General features: G+C 46.3%; 1 pseudogene across 1 annotated transcript in view; it reads left to right on the top strand.

The window, feature by feature from the left end:
• Positions 1–270: 270 nt before the first annotated feature.
• The window catches only part of LOC309795678 (zinc finger protein 541-like), a 108,610-nt pseudogene continuing 88,204 nt past the window's right edge, over positions 271–20,676 (top strand). The window contains exons 1-4 of the transcript in view: positions 271–723; positions 11,189–11,593; positions 15,483–15,726; positions 17,380–19,240. The product of the transcript in view is annotated as a zinc finger protein 541-like (transcript). The remainder of the gene's footprint in view (positions 724–11,188; positions 11,594–15,482; positions 15,727–17,379; positions 19,241–20,676) is intronic.

Here is a 20,676-nt window from a genome sequence, read left to right as displayed (position 1 = left end):
CCTCCCTTTAGGGGACCCAGATTTGTTTCCTTGTAGGATCTTCCAGCAAAACCAAAGAGCCCTCCCAGACTCCTTGATTACGCCCCTCCCGCTCCTTTTAGGAGCTTCCTCTAGCAAAGAAATTATTTTTTCTTTCCCAGATTCCTCCTGCATTGAGGATCACTTTCCAGCAAAAATTCTTTCTTCCCACCAAGAGTCCCCCTGTTTGGAAGATGTTTCCACTGATAACCAACCAGCTCAGTCCTTCCATTTTCTCTCTCGTCTAATATTTATTTTTCCAACCGCCTTCCCCAACTCTCCATCGAAAACCCCTTTTCCTCACCAGTTCCACCCCTATTAGGCTTCTCCCAGCAAAGCTCTCCAGGTTCCTTCCCAAGGGAGGAAAAATACGGAAAGAAAGAAGATAAGTCCTCTAACAACAAAATCCCTTTTCCTACCTAGATCTCCCCAGTTCAGTATTGCTTTCTTCTTTCTTCCCCAAATTGCCAATCTCCCCCAGTTTTACACCTGTGCCCTTGCTTTGGCGACCCAAGTTCTGATTGCCCCTGCCTTTCCACCACCTGCTTTCAGGGCAAAAGAAGTTGGATGAGTGTCCCGAATTGATTATCCAGCATTCCAGGAGGAAATATCTAATGGTCTGTCACCTGAACCCCCTTCACTGTGCGACCTAAACTGGGCCCTCCTGTTCCCTCGAGGTTCTTTCATTCACTCGCACTTCTCCTGGTGAGTTTCCTCCCTTTGCATTTGTCTGAGGACATCCACTTTGTCAGATGGATTCCTTTCTTTCGCAGAAGGGTTTCTCATCAATGCAAGGGTCTCTGTACCAATGGTGAAACCATTAGAAGTTGCTGCTTTGGGAGGTCAGATGAGGGAAAGGGTTATTTCTCGTACATGTTGACTGCTCTGTAGGAATGCAGACATTTATTCGATTGGTGTATGTTTTATCATTTATTGCAAAGAAACCCTTTTTTTCCCTCTAGCTCAGCAACTTAGATACCTGCAGGGGATGGGCAGGTAAAGGCCCAGACTGGCAAACCTAAGATTGTGTTCCCCATCTAAGCGATGCCAGCCAGTGGAAATGGCCAAGTGGAAATGTCGGGGCAGTGTTGCCAGAACTTTTACTTTCTTTTTTTTTTTTTTTCCAGAAGAAACCAGAACACTGTCTTTATGTGAAGCTTTTTGATCTTTAAATGTTGACAACCAATTTAATAAGTATTTAAAGACCTTTATTTAAATATTTAATATATTTATTAAAATTATTAAATTTTAAATTATTAAAGTATTTAAATATAAGTATTTAAAGACCTTATTAAAGACCACACCAAGGTGTGGGAGCTTGCAAAACACGTTACTGGCCACCAGTTTGGAATTTTGGTTTTAGGTTAGACACATATACACACCTATTTGGACCCATGCGGCCATGCTGGACTTTTTCTCTTCAGAGCAGCAGTTCTCAGACTTTTTTATCTTAGGACCCGTTTACACTTAAAAATTATTGAAGACCTCAGGGTATTTTTGTGCATGTGAACTGTATCTGCTGATATTTGCTGTATTAAAAGTTTAAACATAAATTTTTAAAAATTAATTCATTTAAAAATAGCAATAGTAAACCCATTATATATTAACATAATTGACATTTTAATTAAAAAACTATATTTCAGAAGATAAAAAATTTAGCAAGAATAGTGGCATCGTTTTGGGGGGTGCTGCGTTCGGTCTTTGTTGCTGTGCGCAGGCTTTTCTCTAGTTATGGTGAGCGGGGGCTGCTCTTCATTGCAGTGAACAGGCTTCTCATTGCAGTGGCTTCTCTTGTTGCAGAGCACGGGCTCTAGGCACATGGGCTTCAGTAGTTGTGGTTCACGGGTTTAGTTGCTCTGTGGCATGTGAGATCTTCCCGTACCAGGGCTCGAACCTGTGTCCCCTGCATTGTTAGGCGGATTCTTAACCACTGTGCCACCAGGGAAGTCCCGTTTTACATTTTTAGAGTGATCTGGAGTCTTATATCTGCTTCTGCATTCAGCCTTTTGAGATAAGTCCTGTAGCCCCTGGAAAGTTTCACTGAATGGGAAGGGCAGATAACATCTAAATATTGTTATGAAAATAATTTTGACCTCAGAGACTCCGTGAAAGACTTTCGAGGACCCCGGGGGTCCTCTCATTGTCCTCACTACGAAAATGTCTATTCTAGATTTTAACGATTGTCTGCATTTTCTGGTAGGAAGAGCTTGTGGAGTGAGAAACTTTGATGTCTCTCTTCCTCGTTTAGTTAATTCTATGTAAGAAGTCTCTCTGGCAAGTGCAATCATAGCCTTCTGATTCCTCTATGTCGTTCTGTTTTCCAGCATAAGCTTTATATCTGCTTTTTAAATGAGCGATCAGAGGAAATGAGTGAAACTTACGGTTAAAATTATATATTGGTTCCATGGCTAGAGGAGGAGTTTTCCTTGGTTGTTCAACTGAAGAATGTAAGTGCAGAGTATAGGGCAGGAATCCCAGCGTCAAGCGTGGAATCACAGCACAGTGAGTGGTTAAGGGTGAGGGCTTTGAAGTCAGACTTCCCAGGGTTGAATGCTAAGCTTGATTTGGGACAAGTTACTTAACTTGTGTGGACTTTATTCACCTCATCCATAAAATCGGGTCAATAATACAGTTTATGCCTCAAAGGGATGTTGTGGGAATTAAATGAAGTGATATATAAGTGATTGCAGTGATGCTTGAAACATGATAACGCTTTGGTAAATGTTTGCTGCTATTCTTAGTCTTATGATGGTGGTTATTATGGGGGCCAGGCTGGAAGGTAAGTGGGGACTGTGGGACCTGGAGGCCATTGCCCCATCCAGAGATGGCCGTTGTCCCTCACTCTATCCTATTATTACCTATCCGGGAATATCAAATCTAATCATTTTCAAGAGAAGCCAGAAAGCCATATCTCTAGGTGTAATCTCCCCATTAAAAAAAATGTTGGTGGCTGATCCAATTTTTATTTATTTTTTATTTTTGGGGTATTCAGGCAATCTGATCCAATTTTTTTTTCTTTTCTTTTTTTTTTGATCCAATTTTTTAAAACCCTGTGTAGGTTAAACAAAAGAAGCCTGTAGTTTACAACAATGTTTGGAGTGGGAAAATAAGGAAAGAATTGGCATCGGCGGGGTAAAAGCTGCAAGTCTCTCCTACCTCCCAGCTCCCAACAACCTGATGTTACTGAGACATGATCACTGTCTCCCTGGTAACACTGATGCACAGAGAGGAAGAGAAGGTGGCTCTTGGTGGGGAGGGGGAGGTGGCAAAGCTGACACACCAACAGGTTAGGGCTGCTCAAAGAGGAAGAGAGGTGGCCCAATGGAATCCTGTCACTCATAAGGAAAGGGATGCTGAGAGCCTTCTTTGATCAGAGTGCTGTGACCAGCAAGATGCTATAAGAAGTATAGACACATAAGGTAGAGTCAAAGTCATCCTAGAGCTTATAGTCCGTGGGAAAATAGAAGAACCTGAAAGATAATTAAAATTTGAAGCCATTCAGGATGAGTGTTACATGGATTTTCAGACAAGTGCTTATCAGAGTTCAGAGGAGGGGGAAATAATCTCAGACTTAGTTATGTTGGGAGTATTCTCTGCAGTAGAGGGGGCGTTTCGGTCTTATTTGGAAGCGTTTCATTTGGTAAAGCCGAGTGAAGAGAAGGTGGTCCAGGGCAACGGCACAAATCCGTGTCATAAATTCAGATGTCTCGAGGGGCTGGGCAGGGCATATAGATGAGCGGTATGGCCAGGTGTGAGAGGTTAGGGAGTGGTGAGGACTGTGGCAAACTGGAGAGTGCATGCTGTGTCTAAAGGCAGCTGTGGCTTCTCAGCTCCAGCCAGTTGTTGCTTTGTGGACTCAGTGTTGACAGAGCATCAGATATTTTTCCCCAGGTTTTTAAATAGAATTTGGATAACCTTATTTTCAATGCAGTGTCCCAGGTGGTAGCCACAAGCCATTTGTAGCTAACTTAATTAAAATTCAATAAAATAAAGAACTTAGTCAGTTCTTGTCAGTTGCACTAGCTGCATTTCTAGCTGCTCATTAACTGCACGTGCTGAGTGGCTGTCATTGGACAATGCAGATTTAGAACATTTCCAGCAGCTCAGAAAGTTCTTTTGGACAGTGATACTCTGTCCAAAGAAACTCTGACAGATTTTTCAACTTGGTAACTAATTGAAAAATATTGAAATTTACTGCAGGCTGAGTAAAACATTTTTATAGAACAGGTAGATATTGAAATTGTTCTCTCCCTTCCCTCCAAACAAGGCCTCAGTAAATATTATTTACCTAATTGTGGATTTATGGCTGCGGTCTAGAATCTATGGTGGGTTACTTTCCCACGAGGTTGTAGCATTTCACAGGAGAATCTCTTTCTCCTCCTACCCCACCAGTCGTGGAATGATAGGCCTTTTTATTATTTTTATTTTTATTTATTTTATTTTATTATTTTGTAGTACGCAGGCCTCTCACCGCTGTGGCCTCTTCCGTTGCGGAGCACAGGCTCGGGACGCACAGGCCCAGCGGCCATGGCTCGTGTGCCCAGCCGCTCCGTGGCATGTGGGATCCTCCCGGACTGGGGCACGAACCCGTGTCCCCTGCCTCGGCAGGCGGACTGTCAACCACTGTGCCACCAGGGAAGCCCCGATAGGCCTTTTTCAAAAGAAAAAAAATATTTCTTTGGATCCTCAGTGTTGACTTAAACTGTTTTTTAAACAATTAAACAAGGCCTAAATGATGCTAAAATGAGGCACAAGTTCCTAAAGCTTACAGCTCTCATGCCACCATAAAGCCAGTCAATTTGCCAATCAAATAGAAACAAAGCAACCAAACTAATGTAACTCAAATTACAAACATTAATTTAATGAGAGGGCTGCTATTTTGCTGGAATTTAACGGCTTCCTTGAAACAAATACTTTGCAGACTGCCACACCGGGCCCTTTTGGGTTTAACAGGCCCTGTGGTATCTCAGATCTCCCATCCCTTTTTCAGTTTGAACTGCAGCAAAACCTCCACTTGTACCATGATGTCCACTGGCTTTAGTTGAGCCCAAAAGCATTATCATGAGCTCAATCCACCTCTATCCCCTTCTCATTAGCCTGCGGCAATTAAAGTAGTCCTAGTCAGCGTCAGTGGCATTAGTGCAATCATAAACAAAGCCCGGGCATTGAAACCAAATGGTCGTATTACTGGGTTACAAAGTGGTAATCCAGTAATCCAGATCTACAGATTTTCTTGTTTAGATTGTTCTCAAAACGAAAGCACAAAATTACAAAATTCTTGTAAAGAGTAGTTGGACGCTTGGGAATGTCTCCCGGGGACCAGAAACCCTGCCCTACAGGGAGTAGCGGGGAGCTCTGTGCATAGAAGGTGCTAAAACTTGTTGAATTGAATGTATCTGTTGACAGAACAAGAGCAAGTTCAGTACTGGTTGAGCAGGGGGGGCGGGGGGGTGTTGTTTTACTATCTGGAAAAGGATGTAAATGTCAAAGCCCAGCCTTTGGACTTCTGGCGTGCCTGCCTGAGGTTGTAACCGGACCAGTTTGTTCTATGGACTGTAGGAGTATGTTGGAAGGAAGGCGATTTCGGCATTGGGGAAATCCCGAGACATAATCCTGTGTTCCACCCCGCCCCCACTGGCACCTTTTGTGTTTTCTAGTATAATTGGTGCAGTGCGGTCTACAGATTAATTTATAGGGAGTCAGTATTGTGCAGCGGGTAAGAACACAAGCTCTAAAGTCAAGATATCTGGGTTTGGGCTTCCCTGGTGGCGCAGTGGTTGAGCGTCCGCCTGCCGATGCAGGGGACACGGGTTCGTGCCCCGGTCCGGGAAGATCCCACATGCAGTGGAGTGTCTGGGCCCGTGAGCCATGGCCGCTGAGCCTGTGCGTCCAGAGCCTGTGCTCCGCAACGGGAGAGGCCACAACAGTGAGAGGCCCGCGTACCGCAAAAAAAATATATACAAAAAAAATAATAATCTGGGTTTAAGATCTGGTTCAACTACCTGTTAGTTGTGTGGCTGTGGACAAATGATTTACCCTCTCAGAGTCCCTTTTCTTCTCTGCAAAGTGGGAGTAATGATAGAACCGACCTCGGGGTCGTTGCGAGGGGTGAGTGAATTAAGGCCCGAAGAGCACTTGGTGTGCTGCCTGACCAGGAGAAAACGCTTACAGCTTTACTTTAGAAGACGTTGCTTTATGTTCCTTTTAAGTAATGCTTTATGTTTTATATTATTTGCTTGTTTTTATAGTCGGGAGGTGAAGGAGATGGGCTCTTTTCCCCTTGGAGTGCTGGGAACACTTTAGAGCAGCACTGTAGAAGAAACTTTGGAATTGGCAGAGAAATTCACTTTGCCTTAAAATATAAACTTCTGTCATCCACATTCCCTTGTCTGCAATTTAGAATTCCCAGAAGCTCTGAAAATGCTGAGGTGGCTCAGACCTCTTTGTGGCCACACCTGAACTCACATATTGCTCGTTCCTGTCTTTATTTATTCTGTTTACTCTGAGCTGTCAGGGTTTCAATGCAGAAAGAATGACTTGGTCACCAGGTGCTGCCCTGGACCCACTGGCGGTTACTTACAGTGTGGCGTGTGCATTGATTTACCTTTCTGAATCCCTCAGATTGTGAATTCTGAAACTCACTTGGGTCCCGGAGTTCTGGTACAGGATTTCAGACCTGCACTGAACTTTAATTTGAGCCCCCTCAGTAGGCTACTTAACACAGACACACAGGTGGACACATAATGTGACACTCAGACGTTACACTTGCAGCTAGTCTATTCCATTGCAACATGAAAGGTTTAAAAACAGTCGAAACCTATGGTCTAGGAAACTAGCCCAAACTCCAGTTATTCTAGGATCCACTCGATTTATCAGTGAGTCGTCAAGCGTTTATTAAATGTCTCGCTGTGGACAGAATTACGCGTGATAGCCCAGAATGGAAACAACCCGAATACTCATCAGCAGATGAATGGATGAAGAAAATGTGTTCTATCCACACAGTGGAATAGTGTTCATCCATAAAAGGGAATAAAGTGATGATATGTGCCCCAAGGGGGGGATCAAACTCGAAAATGCTATGCTTAGTGAAAGCAGCCGGACAGAAAAGGCTGCATATTGTTTGATGCCATTTATGTGAAATGGATGGCCCTCTCCATACTTTGCATATGTCATAACTTTTTGTTGAAAAACTGGACATTTTGAATATTATAATATGGTACCTCTGGGAATCAGATCTCCCCCGCACCTCCACCCCAGGCTTTGCTGTTGTCCAGTGTGGGTTCTAATTGTTTGTTCGTTTAGTGACTTCTCTAGGCTATTTTTAGAAAGACTGTATTTTTTGTCATGTGTGGTCAGTGAAGTCTCTCTTCTGAGATTTGACAGAGATTTCCTTAAGTGTCCAAAGAGACATTTGACAGAGATTTCCTTAAATATTCAAAGCAAAACAAACAAACCCCACATCAAACAACTCACAGTCTCTGCAGTTGACATCTGGGTGAGTGTTGGGACAGGCCTTCAACATTCAGCAGGCAGCTTACAGCTTACATCGGGTCTTCATTGCTGTGCGCAGGCTTTCTCTAGTTGCGGCGAGCGGGGGCTACTCTTCATTGCGGTGCACGGGCTTCTCATTGCGGTGGCTTCTCTTGTTGCGGAGTGTGGGCTCCAGGCATGCGGGCTTCAGTAGTTGTGGCACGTGGGCTCAGTAGTTGTGGCGCACGGGCTTAGTTGCTCCGTGACGTGTGAGATCTTCCCGGATCAGGGATCGAACCCGTGTCCCCTGCAGCGGCAGGCGGACTCCTAACCACTGCACCACCAGGGAAGTCCAATAGCTCTTTGTTTTTTATTACTGGATAATATCCCATTATATGATGTACCGCAGTTCGTTTATGCATTCTTCTGTTGAGAGACATCTTGGTTGCTTCCAGTTTTTGGCAGTTACGAATAAAGCTGCTATAAACATTTGTATGGACATAAGTTTTCAGCTTATTGGGGTGGATACCTAGAAGTGCGATGGCTGGATGGTATGGTAAGGCCCTGTTTATGTTTAGCTTTGTAAGAAACTGCCAGTGTGGAGCCCTTTCAGAGCCCTTGTTCCCCAAAGCATCTCACTCTCCAGCTTTTCTCCCTGGCTTTCAGTGCTGTCTGTTGTCGGCCTCAGTTAATATCCTTTGCCCCAGGCTGCAGTGACTGGTTGACTGCCTTGAATGTTTTTGACAAATGCCTTCCCCATGGCCACTCTCTGCTCTGAGCAAATTCTGAGTTAGACACAACTCAGAAGGCAACTCCCAAAGGCAACACCTTTTCATTAGACCTTCAGCAGCTATTTGACAGGTCAGGACAGACAGCCTCAGTTCTTTGAGAACAAGGTCCCGTCTGCTGCCTCCCACACCAGGAACCCACAAGAGAAGGGGGGTGCTGTCTTCAGAATCACTGCTGAGCTGGAGAGTGGGGAAGCGGGGGTGGTTCATTCACCTTTCTCTTGATAAGTGTTTGCTTGGTTGCTGTAAACCTTACTATTTTCCACAGTTCAGACAAGGTAGATTGTTTTCACTGTTTCTATGCTGGCATGGGTGGGAAGTTTTTCAATTAGTAATTCAAGCTTTTTACCCTTATAGGTCTTTTCAGATAGTCTGTTTCCTCGAGTCAGTTTTGGTAATTTCTATCTTTCTAGAAATCTGTCCGTTTTTCTCTGAGTTGCCTAATTTGTTGGCATGCAGTTGTTTATAGTATTCCTTTACAATCCTTTTAATTTTGTAAGATCATGAGTGATGTCCCTTCTTTAATTTCTGATTTTAATATTTTGACTCTTTTCTCTCTTTTTCTTTTTAGGATCAGTTCTACTAGTTTACATGTTACATAGTTTATTCCTTTTGTCTGGCGGTTACGGTTAGATTCTTTGAGTGTGAATACTTAAAGTATGAAGTTAATCTTCATCTTTCTTTTTGTTTTTACTAAATGATTCAAAACCTGTGGTAGTGTTTGAGCCAAAGTCTACAAGGTACAGTCTTATGCCTTGTCTGGAAAAGTCTGTGTAGACTCTTGAATACTGGTTTTCCTGTGCATTGAGTTCTGCGCTGACTCCTGCCTTTCCTCACTCTGCAGGTGGTGGTAGTCCTTGTCTTCTAGCCTCGTTTCTGTTGAGAAGTTGTAAATGCTCTGCCTGGTCTTCCTGGTAGTCTTTAGGGTTTTCTCTTGGTCTTTAGGGTTCTGCAGTTCTGCTTGTGTGTCGAGGAGTGAATTCATTTTTTTTTTTGTCCTGCTCTGGCCTTGCAGTGCTTGTTCATGATTAACCATATACCTTCAAGAATCATATCTTTAAGTCTGGAGCCCTGTGTTTCCGCAGTTCTGGAAATCCCTCCGCCATCCTGAGGTACCATGTCTTCTCCATCCTCTCCTCTTCCCTTTCAGGACCCCGTTTAGGCATATGTTGGGCTTTTGCATTTGCTTCTTCATTTGTATTTTCCATTTGTTTCTCTCTCTGCACTGAATTCTGGGGGAGAATTATCTTCAGATTGCTCTGCCCGTTCATTATTTGTCTCTTCAGCACTGTTTATCTGCTGTTTAACCCTCCCAGTGAGTTTTAAATTTAAAAGTCTTTCATTTCTAGAAGTTTCATTTGTTTCTTTTAAAAAAGTCTTTGCCCCTTGTGTCTTCTTCTTTTCTCTGCTAGGTTTTGTTGTCTCTCGTCCTGTTTTGAACTAGTTCTTGTGATGCTTTTCAAGGCTTGTGTGCGGTGTTTTTCTTTCATTTATTTAGTTTTCCTGTGGATGGCTTGGCTCTTCCAGGGTCCCAGGTCTCCCTTGCCTGTGAACTCAAGTCCCTGTTTCCTTTTCCATGTGTTTGTTACAACCTCAGGTCCCAGCCTCCAGGGTAGTGCCCTTTAAGAGAAATATAATATGAGCCATGTATATAATTTAAAATTTGCAAATAGCCACATTAAAAAATAAAGAGGTAGATGAAATTAATTTTAATAACATATTACGTTTAAGCCAGTAGATCCGAAATATTCTCATTTCAACATGTAATCAATATGAGAATGAATTATTTGGGGTACTAAGTCTTCCAAATCCAGTGTATTTGACACTCACAGCAGGTCTCAATTCGGGGCCACATTTCAAGTGTGTCATCACCACATGTGACTGGTGGCCACCATATTGGATGACAGTTCCAGGCCCTGTATTGGAGTCTGACTTTCCCCTTGGGCCAACTTGTGCTCGCACCTGTGGCTTTGAGTTTCCTCATTGTTGCTGGCACTTGGGGTCTTACCTGTCTCTTGAGCTTGACTCTGTATTAAAAATGGTCTTTTCTCATATCTCTATGTGTTTATAGTTGGAGAAAGAGGTCAGTTTAGTCCACCATGTTGCCAAAATCCTTTCATTTATTCCTTACAACAATCTTTTTTTTCTTCTTCTTCTTTTTTTTTTAATTTTTATAGGAGTATAGTTGATTTACAATGTTGTGTTAGTTTCAGATGTACAGCAAAGTGAATCAGTTATACATATACATATATCAACTCTTTTTTGAGATTCGTTTCCCATATAGGCCATTACAGAGTATTGAGTAGAGTTACCTGTACTATACAGTAGGTTCTTATTAGTTATCTGTTTTATATATAGTAGTGTGTATATCAATCCCAATCTCACAATTTATCCCTTCCCCCCACCATCCCCTGGTAAACATAAATTTGTTTTCTACATCCATGACTCTACTTCCGTTTTATAAATAAGTTCATTTGTATCCCCCTTTTTTTAGATTCCACATATAAGTGATATCATATGATATTTGTCTTTCTGTGTCTGACTTACTTCACTCAGTATGACAATCTCTAGGTCCATCCATGTTGCTGCAGATGGCATTAGTTTGTTCTCTTTTATTGCTGAGTAATATTGCATTGTATATATGTACCACATCTTCTTTATCCATTCGTCTGTTGATGGACATTTCGGTTGCTATTTCCTTACAACACTCTTATGATGGAGGTACTCTTACGCTCAGTTTACAGATGAGGAAACGAGGGCTCATGGACCTTAAGTGACTTGCCCAAGGTCATGTGGCTGTTAAGTGGCCTAGAACAAACCCCCATACAGGTCTGTTTGAATTCCAAGTCCACGCTCTATCCACCATGTGTGTTGCCATCTCATAATTGTGATTCCTCCTCGTTCATTCTCAGGAAATAAACACCACCAAGAGCTCTCTCCTCCCTGACTCCTTACACAGCCTTGCTTGTCTAGAGAGTAGCTGTTGGCTGAGACCTGGTAGTGGAGAGCCATGGACCAGTGCAGCCTGGGGGACAAGGGCACCCTTCCATCCGAGATGCACCTCCCTTCGTTTCCCGAGAGCCAGGCACTCAAATGCAGTGACACCCTCAACCGGGATCTGGGGCCTGGCTCACGAGACCTGCTGTACGACGGCCTGAGCCACTTGGACCTGGAGCCCAGCCTCCTGATGCCTGACGCGCCCAGCGAGATGCTGGAGGACAACTTGGATGCCCTGTCCGTGTATTCAGGGAAGGACAGTGACTCCATGAAGCCGCTGGTGGAGTATGCAGATCCGGAATCTCAGACTGCCTTACAATAATACCCACTCTGCTTTCCCCCCAGAGTGCCAGCGGTAAGAAGCAAAAGAAGAAATGAAAGTAAAAGTGCTTTGCAGGCTGGGAAGCACTGGACAGATGGTAGTGATTTTTACCACTACTGTTAGAATACCTTCCCACAGTCCATTGATGCAGTTCTAAGTCTTTCTCTTCCGCAGCGGAGGAGCAAAGGGAGAACTAGTGGAACAGTCAGAGACGTTGGTTACATCACCTTTTGGTTTACCTTTGTTTTTAACCCACTTCATGGGTTCTTGGGTAAGTTGCTTAGAGCTCCTTCGTATTTATAATCACACCACACGCATGGAAGGCCACATCCGGAACAGCCCTGCAGAACAAATGTCAATGTTAATTGGGATCAGCAGCTCAAGAACTGTCCTGCATACTCGCTAGAATGAAAGACTGCCGAGGCCCGCACTCCACACAATGTAGACAGGCCGTTAGCCTTGTCCCCGTGTTGGAACCATGGCTAAATGTGAAATCCTAGAAACCAAGGCCATCCTTGGTATTGCAGGTGCTGGGCCAGGCCTGGTTACAGTAATTAAGGTTCTCAACCTGAACCACAGAAATTACCTAAAAATGCTGCTAGGGTGAGTACGTGTGCGTTTTGCTGGGCAGAGAAACTGTGATATTTCACCAGATTTTCATATGGGTCTGTGCCCCCCAGTGAATGTTACAAAGCATTAATCTAGTTCAATTTTTCCTAATTTGTTTTAAACTTGAGGATTTTTTTTTTGGTTACCTTATTTAAAAAAATCCACTGAACGTTAAATTTTAACTCTTTACACTTTTCTAACTTAAATTCAGATTCATACAAATGGACATGCTTATATATTTTAATTAGAAAGTGATATATATTTGTATAGAAAAGTTAGAAAATAAAGAAAAGTAATAACAATTAAAATCCCCACCATGGCTCCCACACGTGGATTTTTAAAAAACGTAGGTGAGGCCACTAGGGTACACATGGTTTTGCAGAGATGTATTAAGTGTCTAATTCATTTGAAGTTTCTAAAACTTAGTGAGTCTGCTTTCTTATATGAAGGTAGACTATTCGGTTGTCATTGTAATGGTTATTCCATTGTATTGCCGGACCATATTCTTGCCTGATAGACTGTTAGAGTGGATCTGTGAATAACTTGTCCATTGACTTTTCTCTTGGATGAGTTCTTCGCACATATTCCTCCCTGTAGGCTTGCTGGTCGGAGAACACACACAGTTTTAGAGCTTGTGCACATGCTTTCTGGGAAGAGCAAGTGGCTTCCCGGGCCAGTGACTCAATGTGCCTGTTTTTCAGTGTCCCTGCCAATTTTTTGGAAACCACATTTTGTTCTCTAGTTTAACAGTTGCTTTAATAAGCATTTAATTAATTTATTTATTTTTAGAGAAAACCTTCTGTTTGTTTATTTAGGCTGCGTTGGGTCTTCGTTGCTGCACGCGGGCTTTCTCTATTTGTGGCGAGCGGGGGCTACTCTTCTTTGCGGTGTACGGGCTCTTCACCGCGGTGGCTTCTCGTTGCAGAGCACGGGCTCTAGGTGCACGGGCTTCAGTAATTGTGGCACGTGGGCTCAGTAGTTGTGGCTTGCGGGCTGTAGAGTGCAGGCTCAGTAGTTGTGGCGCACGGGCTTAGTTGCTCCGCAGCATGTGGGATCTTCCCAGACCAGGGCTCGAACCCGTGTCCCCTGCATTGGCAGGCGGATTCTTAACCACTGTGCCACCAGGGAGGTCCTAATGAGCATTTGATTTGATTTGATTTGATTTTTATTTATTTATTTTAAATACTCATCTTTTTAAAAAATAATACTTATTATTTATTTATTTGGTTGCACCAGGTGTTAGTTGTGGCAGGCGGGCTCCCTAGTTGTGGTATGCGAACTCTTAGTTGCCACATGCATATGGGATCTAGTTCCCTGGCCAGGGATCGAACCCGGACCCCCTGCATTGGGAGCGCGGAGTCTTATCCACTGTGCCACCAGGGAAGTCCTCTAATGAACATTTTAAAAGTAAGTTATCAAGGCAAGGACTTTCCTACATGGGAGTCCTATTTTCCCTCATTTAAACTGTTAGAATCATTCGACCACTCAACACAGCAGCTTTTCGTATGAAGAAGATGTAGACCAGACAGGTTAAGTGACAAATGGCCAGAGACAGAGTTGGGATGAGAGTCAAGGTTCCTTTCTGCTGTGTCTCTCAAGCTACATCTCAGCCACAGAGAATTAGCATTTGGGGTCCTTTAGTGCAGTATGCACGCCCTGACCTGTTGGATTCTTGGGTCCAGCCTCTGCTGCATCCTAGATGAAGGGCAGTTTTTAAACTTGCTATCACGTGAGGCAGTCTAATCCATCTTAAGGGGTAGAAAACTCTTCCATGATTCATCCATCCAACAGTTACTGTGTGCCTACGAGTACAGGAATGGGAATCCCAGGAGCTAGGAACACAGCAGCAAGCCTGCAGAGTTCTTAGGTCTTGTATCCACTGTCCTTACGTCTCTAGTGATTTAAAATCAGCTTCCCTATACTTTTTTTTACACATCTTTTTAATATAAATTTATTTATTTATTTTTGGCTGCATTGGGTCTTCGTTGCTGCATGTGGGCTTTCCCTAGTTGCAGCAAGCGGGGGCTACTTTTCGTTGCGGTTCACGGGCTTGTCATTGAGGTGTCTTCTCTTGTTGCGGAGCACGGACTCTGGGCGCGTGGGCTTCAGTAGTTGTGGCTCGTGGGCTCTAGAGCGCAGGCTCAGTAGTTGTGGCGCACGGGCTTTGCTGCTCCGCAGCATGTGGGATCTTCCTGGACCAGGGCCCGACCCCATGTCCCTTGCATTGGCAGGCGGATTCTTAATCACTGCGCCACCAGGGAAGTCCCTCTCTTTACCTTTTATTCATCAAATCTAGCTCTGCCCCTTGTAGCAAGACAGAAGCAGTGTGCTCCCTCCTCCACATCCTGGCCCTTCAGCTACTTGAAGACATCTCCCTCTCCCACATGGACATTCCCAGCCTCTTCACCTGTTCCTCTGATGAGGTGATTCGTGGAAATACCTTTTATCATTTACCCAAGAAGTACATAAACATGGAAAATTCAGATATACAGGAAAAGGAAAATTAAGTTGATCCATGATGCTACCAATGAATCCCATTCTGTTTGTTTGTATTCAAATTTATTTGTCCCTTCTAAAGACTAGATCATTCCGTTTTTCAGCAATCCTCTTGTTAGTGGCACAGCACTTAGTGGTACAGCATGAACATCCTTTCACGTCATCAGATATTTTCCTACAGTTGTATCTTAAATGCCTGAGCCATAGACCATTGAGACCAGAATACAGTCACCCACCTGCCCTCGTGTCAGTTATTAGGTGGTTTCTCACATTTCACCAGGAAAAACAATGCTGCAGTTAACTCGCTTGCAGTTCACTGCAAGATCTCCGTTAATTTGTACAGATCTGCCTTAATTTCCTTAATTAAAAACCCAGAGTGGAATTGGCTGGGAGAAAGGACTTAAACTTTTCTAAGATTTTGCATTGTGCATTTCTGGATTGCACTTGCAAGTGTGCTGTTGATGTTACTGTCATGAAGTCCTGCCTGTCCAGTCACTCTGTCCTGGAAGCACTCAGACTGTTGCTGTCCCCTCCCTTACGCCCCAAGTGTGGCTTGAAGCTTGGGTGCTGCCCTGGAGGAGTGGCCTGACCAGGGTCCCTTCTCCCCCTCACCTGGTGCTAAGCCTGGTCTTCTCTGCGAGTGAAGCTGCTGAAGTTGGGGTTCTTGGCCAACTCCCTGAGTTGGACTCGGCTGCTGAAGTTGGTGCGAGGGTGGTAGAGTGCTTCCGCCTGGGCTCCGATGTCCCCGGATGTCATAACCTGTGCTTTCTCCCTCTGTCTAGACCTGGGGCTAGGCGTGGCCAAGGTGCCCAAAGAGGCTAACGAAGGAGTCAGGGCCACGTCTGGGAGCACAAGGAAAGGAAAGCGGCAGCACAGGTCCCCTCAGAACCCACTCCTGGACTGCAGCCTCTGCGGGAAGGTGTTCAGCAGCGCCAGTCCTCTCAGCAAGCACTACCTGACCCACAGCCAGGAGAGGAGACACGTGTGCAAAATGTTCAGCAAGGCCTTTAAGCGTCAGGACCACCTGTATGTAGGAGTCTGGTCGGGACGTCTATTCAGGGGGTTGCTGGGGGCTGGGCGTGTTCCTGGTTCTTTTGCATCCCCTCCCATCCACCTGCACCGCCCCCCACCGTCAGGTGTCCCAGGTGTGTGCAACCTGTTCTCCTCCCACGGCCAGTGTTTGTGGGGGGCAGGGCCTACACTGCCCTGGACAGCCCGCCCTCCCCAGCCTCCAGATTCACTCCAGTGAGGAGAATGCTGCTGCGATTTGCAGACAGGACCCTTGTGCTTTAAAAACACACTCCAGAGGCTATTTTGTCATGGAGGGAGTTTGGCTAACTCTGTAGAGAACTTTTCAGAGTCCCTGGTAGGTGTCTGAGCAGAACAGATATGCACTCCATGAGGAATATATGTTGGGATAACACCAGGGCATAAGGGGTTCTGAGATGCCTGTTTCTAGAACATGGCAATGGAGTGTTCACTCTTTTTTTTTCCGTTTTTAATTCCCCCTTTTATTAACTCAGTTTTTGTTTAAACTTGACTTTACAAAGCAGGATCAGTGCAAGAGGAGCAGAATTCCATTTGTTCTTCATGTCTTAGAAATGATAAGCTTTTCTTGCTGCCGAGGGAGGAGAGACAGACTTTCAAACTGAGAGACTGGTACGTGGGAGAGGTCGATCCCTTGCATGTTTACAGCTCGCCCAGCCTTTACTGACGCTTCGATGGATCCCGCTTTCATTGTATCCTCTCCCCTCTCGCCATTAAGGATGGGAAATGATTTACTCCTGTCACAAGCTGGTAACAGGGCTAGAAAGTGGGTCTCCAGATGCCCTCTCTGCTGCTTCCTTCAGATGGAGGCCAAGGGTCCACGTTTGGGAAAGGGTTTCATTATTTACTGGGTCCCATTGATTAGAACCATCCGGAGTAGGATTGTTGGGAACCCAGAGGGTGATTTACCCATTTGTTTATATTTATAATATATTAATGCAGATATAAGTATGATGTAAATATAATACATACTTGCATTCGTTTATGTTTGCAGAAATTATAGGCAAATTTGGCTTTTTCTTTTTCTTTTTTTTTTTTTTTGCTGTGGGGCTCCCAGGTCACTGTCTAGAGGACTCCTGTGGGAAGGCAAAGACTCTTTGTTCAAGGAAGGATCATCCCCAAGTTAGCATTTCCTCAAGTGCGTTCTCAGAACTCTGGTTCTCTGGTTCTCGGGGATGCTAAACGGGTCTATTTAAAAAAATGGTTTTGTGGGCAAATAAGTTTGAGAGACATGGAAAGTTCAACAGATCTCTCCTTATCTGCTCTGTGGCTTTTCAGTTTGCTCCTAGGAACCTCCAAGAAGTAAAGAGTGTTTTTCCCAAACTTATTTGCCAGCTGAGCCCAAGTCCTCAGGGAGCAACTCTGGAGACTGGTGTTCCTTAGGAACCCACTTTGGGGAACTCTGACTTGGCTCCCACTGATTTTTTTAATCTCAGATTAGGGGTTTGCTTAGGGGTGAGGGCAAGAGCTCCCCCTTCCAGAGGGCTTTGGCCGTAGCAGGGGTCTTTCCTCATAGGGTCTGAGCACAGTTTCTGAGTTGCGATGCTACTGCCCCCTGGGGACACACCTGGGTTCCTGCAGTTAGTGACCCTCGCCAAGACACCCACTAACTTTCTCCTCATGTGATTCCAGGACTGGGCACACGCTCACTCACCAGAAGACCAAGCCCTTTGTGTGCATTGAGCAGGGCTGCAGCAAGAGCTACTGCGACTACCGCTCCCTGCACTGGCACTACGAGGTCCAGCACGGCCTGTGCATCCTCAAGGAGCCCCCCCCCCCGGAGGAGGAGACCTGCGGGAACTCACCCCATACGCACGAGGTGGCAAGCCAGCCCGCACCCGCGAGCCTGTGGTCCCTGGTGCCCCCGGAAACCCCATTCCCCAGCTCCCTCTTGCCCAACCGAGACCTCCTGTCCTGTATCATGAGCAGCATCGTCTGCCAGAAGATCCCTTCTCCCGGGCCAGCCCCGGGAGGGCCTTCAGACAGCGGCGAAGGGAGGAACACGGCCTGTTCCTCCCTGCCCTCGTCAGGGTCCTCCTTCTGGGGCCCAGCCAGCACCCCGGCAGCCCCAGGAGCCCTGGGCACTGAGGTTCCCTAGGAGCCCCGTCCCCCACGGAAGGAGCCGGGCACGGACGTGTTCACAGCCATCCACTCGTGGGCAGCGGAGAACAGCGGCCCAACCCAGCTGAGCCGGAGCTGCCCCTGCTCCAGCCCCCATCATCCCTGGAGAGCTGGCCCGAGGGCGCTCCCCTGCCCGCCTGCCTGCCTCTGTTCCATAGCCAGACTGTCCCCGCCAGTTCCCAGCCATCAAGCCACAGTTTCCAGTGGCTCTGAAACCTGTCGGGCTGCCCTAAGAGCAAAGGAAACAGTATGTTTGTCGTCCACAAGCCCTCGGCAGTGTCGTCCCGGGAGGGCTCCGAGCCTGGCCCCGGGCTCAGCAGCGACTCCCCTGCGGGGGAGCCCTCACCCAGTCGGGGCACCTGTCTGGAGGCCATGCCGCCCTTCCCTCTCACGCTCCTGAAGGCACCAGGGGAGGCCGCCCTTCCCTCACGCTCCTGAAGGAACCAGGGGAGGCCTGGGCTTCCAAGAGGCGCAAGTTCGACTGCGACTCCTTGCGGCAGAACCCTGGTGAGCCTGTCCCCCAGGGCAGCCCAAAGTCCAGCGGCCTCCCGTCCGATGCCACTCCGCTCTTCCGGCAGCTGTTCCTGAGGTCTCAGGAGTCTCTGGTGAGCCACGAGCAGATGCAGGTGTTCCAGATGATCACCAAATCCCAGCGGATCTCCTCCCACACCCAGGTGCCGCCGCCTCCTCCCAGCTTCCCACACCCGACGGCAAGCAAATTGCCCTGAAGTCACTGCAGGGGCCGTGGCCACATTAGCCCCCGCCTATGGCGCCCACTGTTGACTTTCTCCATGCTGGCCCCGTGAACCCTGAGCCAGAGGGATCCCTAACCCGCAGTAGAAAATCCAAACCTGCTTTCCCCACAGAAGCCTCCCCCAGCAGCGTGAGCCAGGACACAAAGGGAAGACCAAAAGTGGCTGCTGCTCCACCTGCCCTCACAGTGTCGTCCCTGGACCCTCCTGGGAAGCCAGACATCTCTCTGGCCAAGCAGTTGAGATCCTCGAAAGGGACCTTGGGCCCGTGGGACATCTTCTCCCCCGGGGCCCTGCGTCAGACCCAGTTAGGAGGAGAGGAGCCATCCAGAGCCCACCTCACAGGGAAGCAGGCCCAGGCTGAGAATTGCATGGCTTCCAGGGCCACAAAAGGTGAAGAGGGCCCGGCCTGCTCCAAGGGCCGAGGATACAGGCTCATCTCTGGCAACTCCAGGGCCCAGCACTTTTCAGGCTTCCGGAAGGAGAAGGTGAAAATGGATATGTGCTGTGCGGCTTCTCCAAGCCAGGTAGCCATGGCCTCATTCTCATCGTCGGCCGGGCCTCCAGCGGATCCTCCCTGGGACTCCAAGTCCAAGCTGACGATATTCAACAGGATCCAGGTACCAGGGCCCTCTCACGGGAGCTGACCATGCGGGAGGCAGAGTCTCGTCCTTACCTGTGTCCGTGTTTCTGACTTGTCCAGGCACTGTATTTAACCTCAGCAAATCCTCAGATGCAGTTTGTTTACAGAGGGGGGAATGAAGGTCCAGAGAAGTGATGGTTCCTCCCATCACCCTCCACCCTGCAACACACACACACAAAACAGAACAGGGCTTTAGAGTTGTCAGAGACACTTTGCATCATGTTTCTTCACTAACCTTTTTCTATTTGCTTTCTTTCTGCCTTTCGCTTCCTTTTGGATTTGCCTCCTTCACTTCTTCAGAGAATGTAAAGGCAGAGCTCCTTTGCCCTTGATATTTGTACGTGAAATGCTGTGTCTATTCTGGTTGTGAATCACAGGTCCATAAGTCCGACTTGGCCCTTGCTGCAGGCCTGGCGCCGGTCCGCCCTTGTGGAGCAGCTTGGGTCCTCCCACATCGTGCCCATGAGGTCCTGGTCGCAGAGAGCTCGGCCACGTCTCTTCGTGATGTTCCGAGGTCCAGCATCCTTCCTGTCGCACCACAGCTACCTCCTCCTCTTTTTTTTTTCACAGCTTTAATATTCACGTGCCATCTAATTCGCCATCTTGAAGTGCACCATCCAGTTTGTTTACGAGGTTGTGCACCCATTGCCACTCTTTGCCAAAACACTTTCATCACCGCAGAAAGAAACCCGACACCCTTGGTTGTCACCCACAATCTCTCCATCCCTCCCAGCCCCTGGTAACCATGCATCTACCTTCTGTCTCCATGGATTTGCCTATTCTGGACACTTCATGTGATTGGAATCATAATGCTGCGTGGCCTTTTGTGTCTTTTGCTTCTTTCACTTCACATGATGTTCTCAGAGTTCCTCTGTGCTGTAGCATGGGTCAGAACTTCAGTCCTTTTTATCGCTGGTAAGTTGTTCATTGTATGGATACACCGTATTTTATTTATCCATTCATCAGCTGATAGATATGTGGGTTGTTTTCACTTCTTGGCCATTGTGATAACGCTGCTATGAACATTTGTGTACAGATTATTGTTTACACATATGTTTTCATTTCTCTTTGGAAATACCTAGGAGCGGAATTGCTGGGCTCTAGGGTAATTCTATTGGAGGAAGTGCCAGACTTTTCCAAAAAGCTGTGCTGTTTTATATCCCTACCCAGAGTGTATGAGGCCTGCAGTTTCTCTGCATCCTCACCAACACTTGTTATTGTCCAGTTGGTTCTTTTGATTACAGCCACCTTAGTGGGTGGGAAATGATAATCTTATTATGGTTTAATTTGCATTTCCCCGATGGCAAATAATCCTGAGCATCTTTTAATGTGTTTATTGGCCATTTGTATATCCTCTTTGGATAAGTGTCTCTTCAGAGTCTTTGCCCATTTTTAAATTGGGTTGTGATTTTA

This window comes from Mesoplodon mirus (genome assembly GCF_964341445.2).
Source record: "Mesoplodon mirus genome assembly, chromosome: 19".
Taxonomy (NCBI): Eukaryota; Metazoa; Chordata; class Mammalia; order Artiodactyla; family Ziphiidae; genus Mesoplodon; species Mesoplodon mirus.
This window is presented reverse-complemented; position numbering and strand designations above follow the sequence as displayed.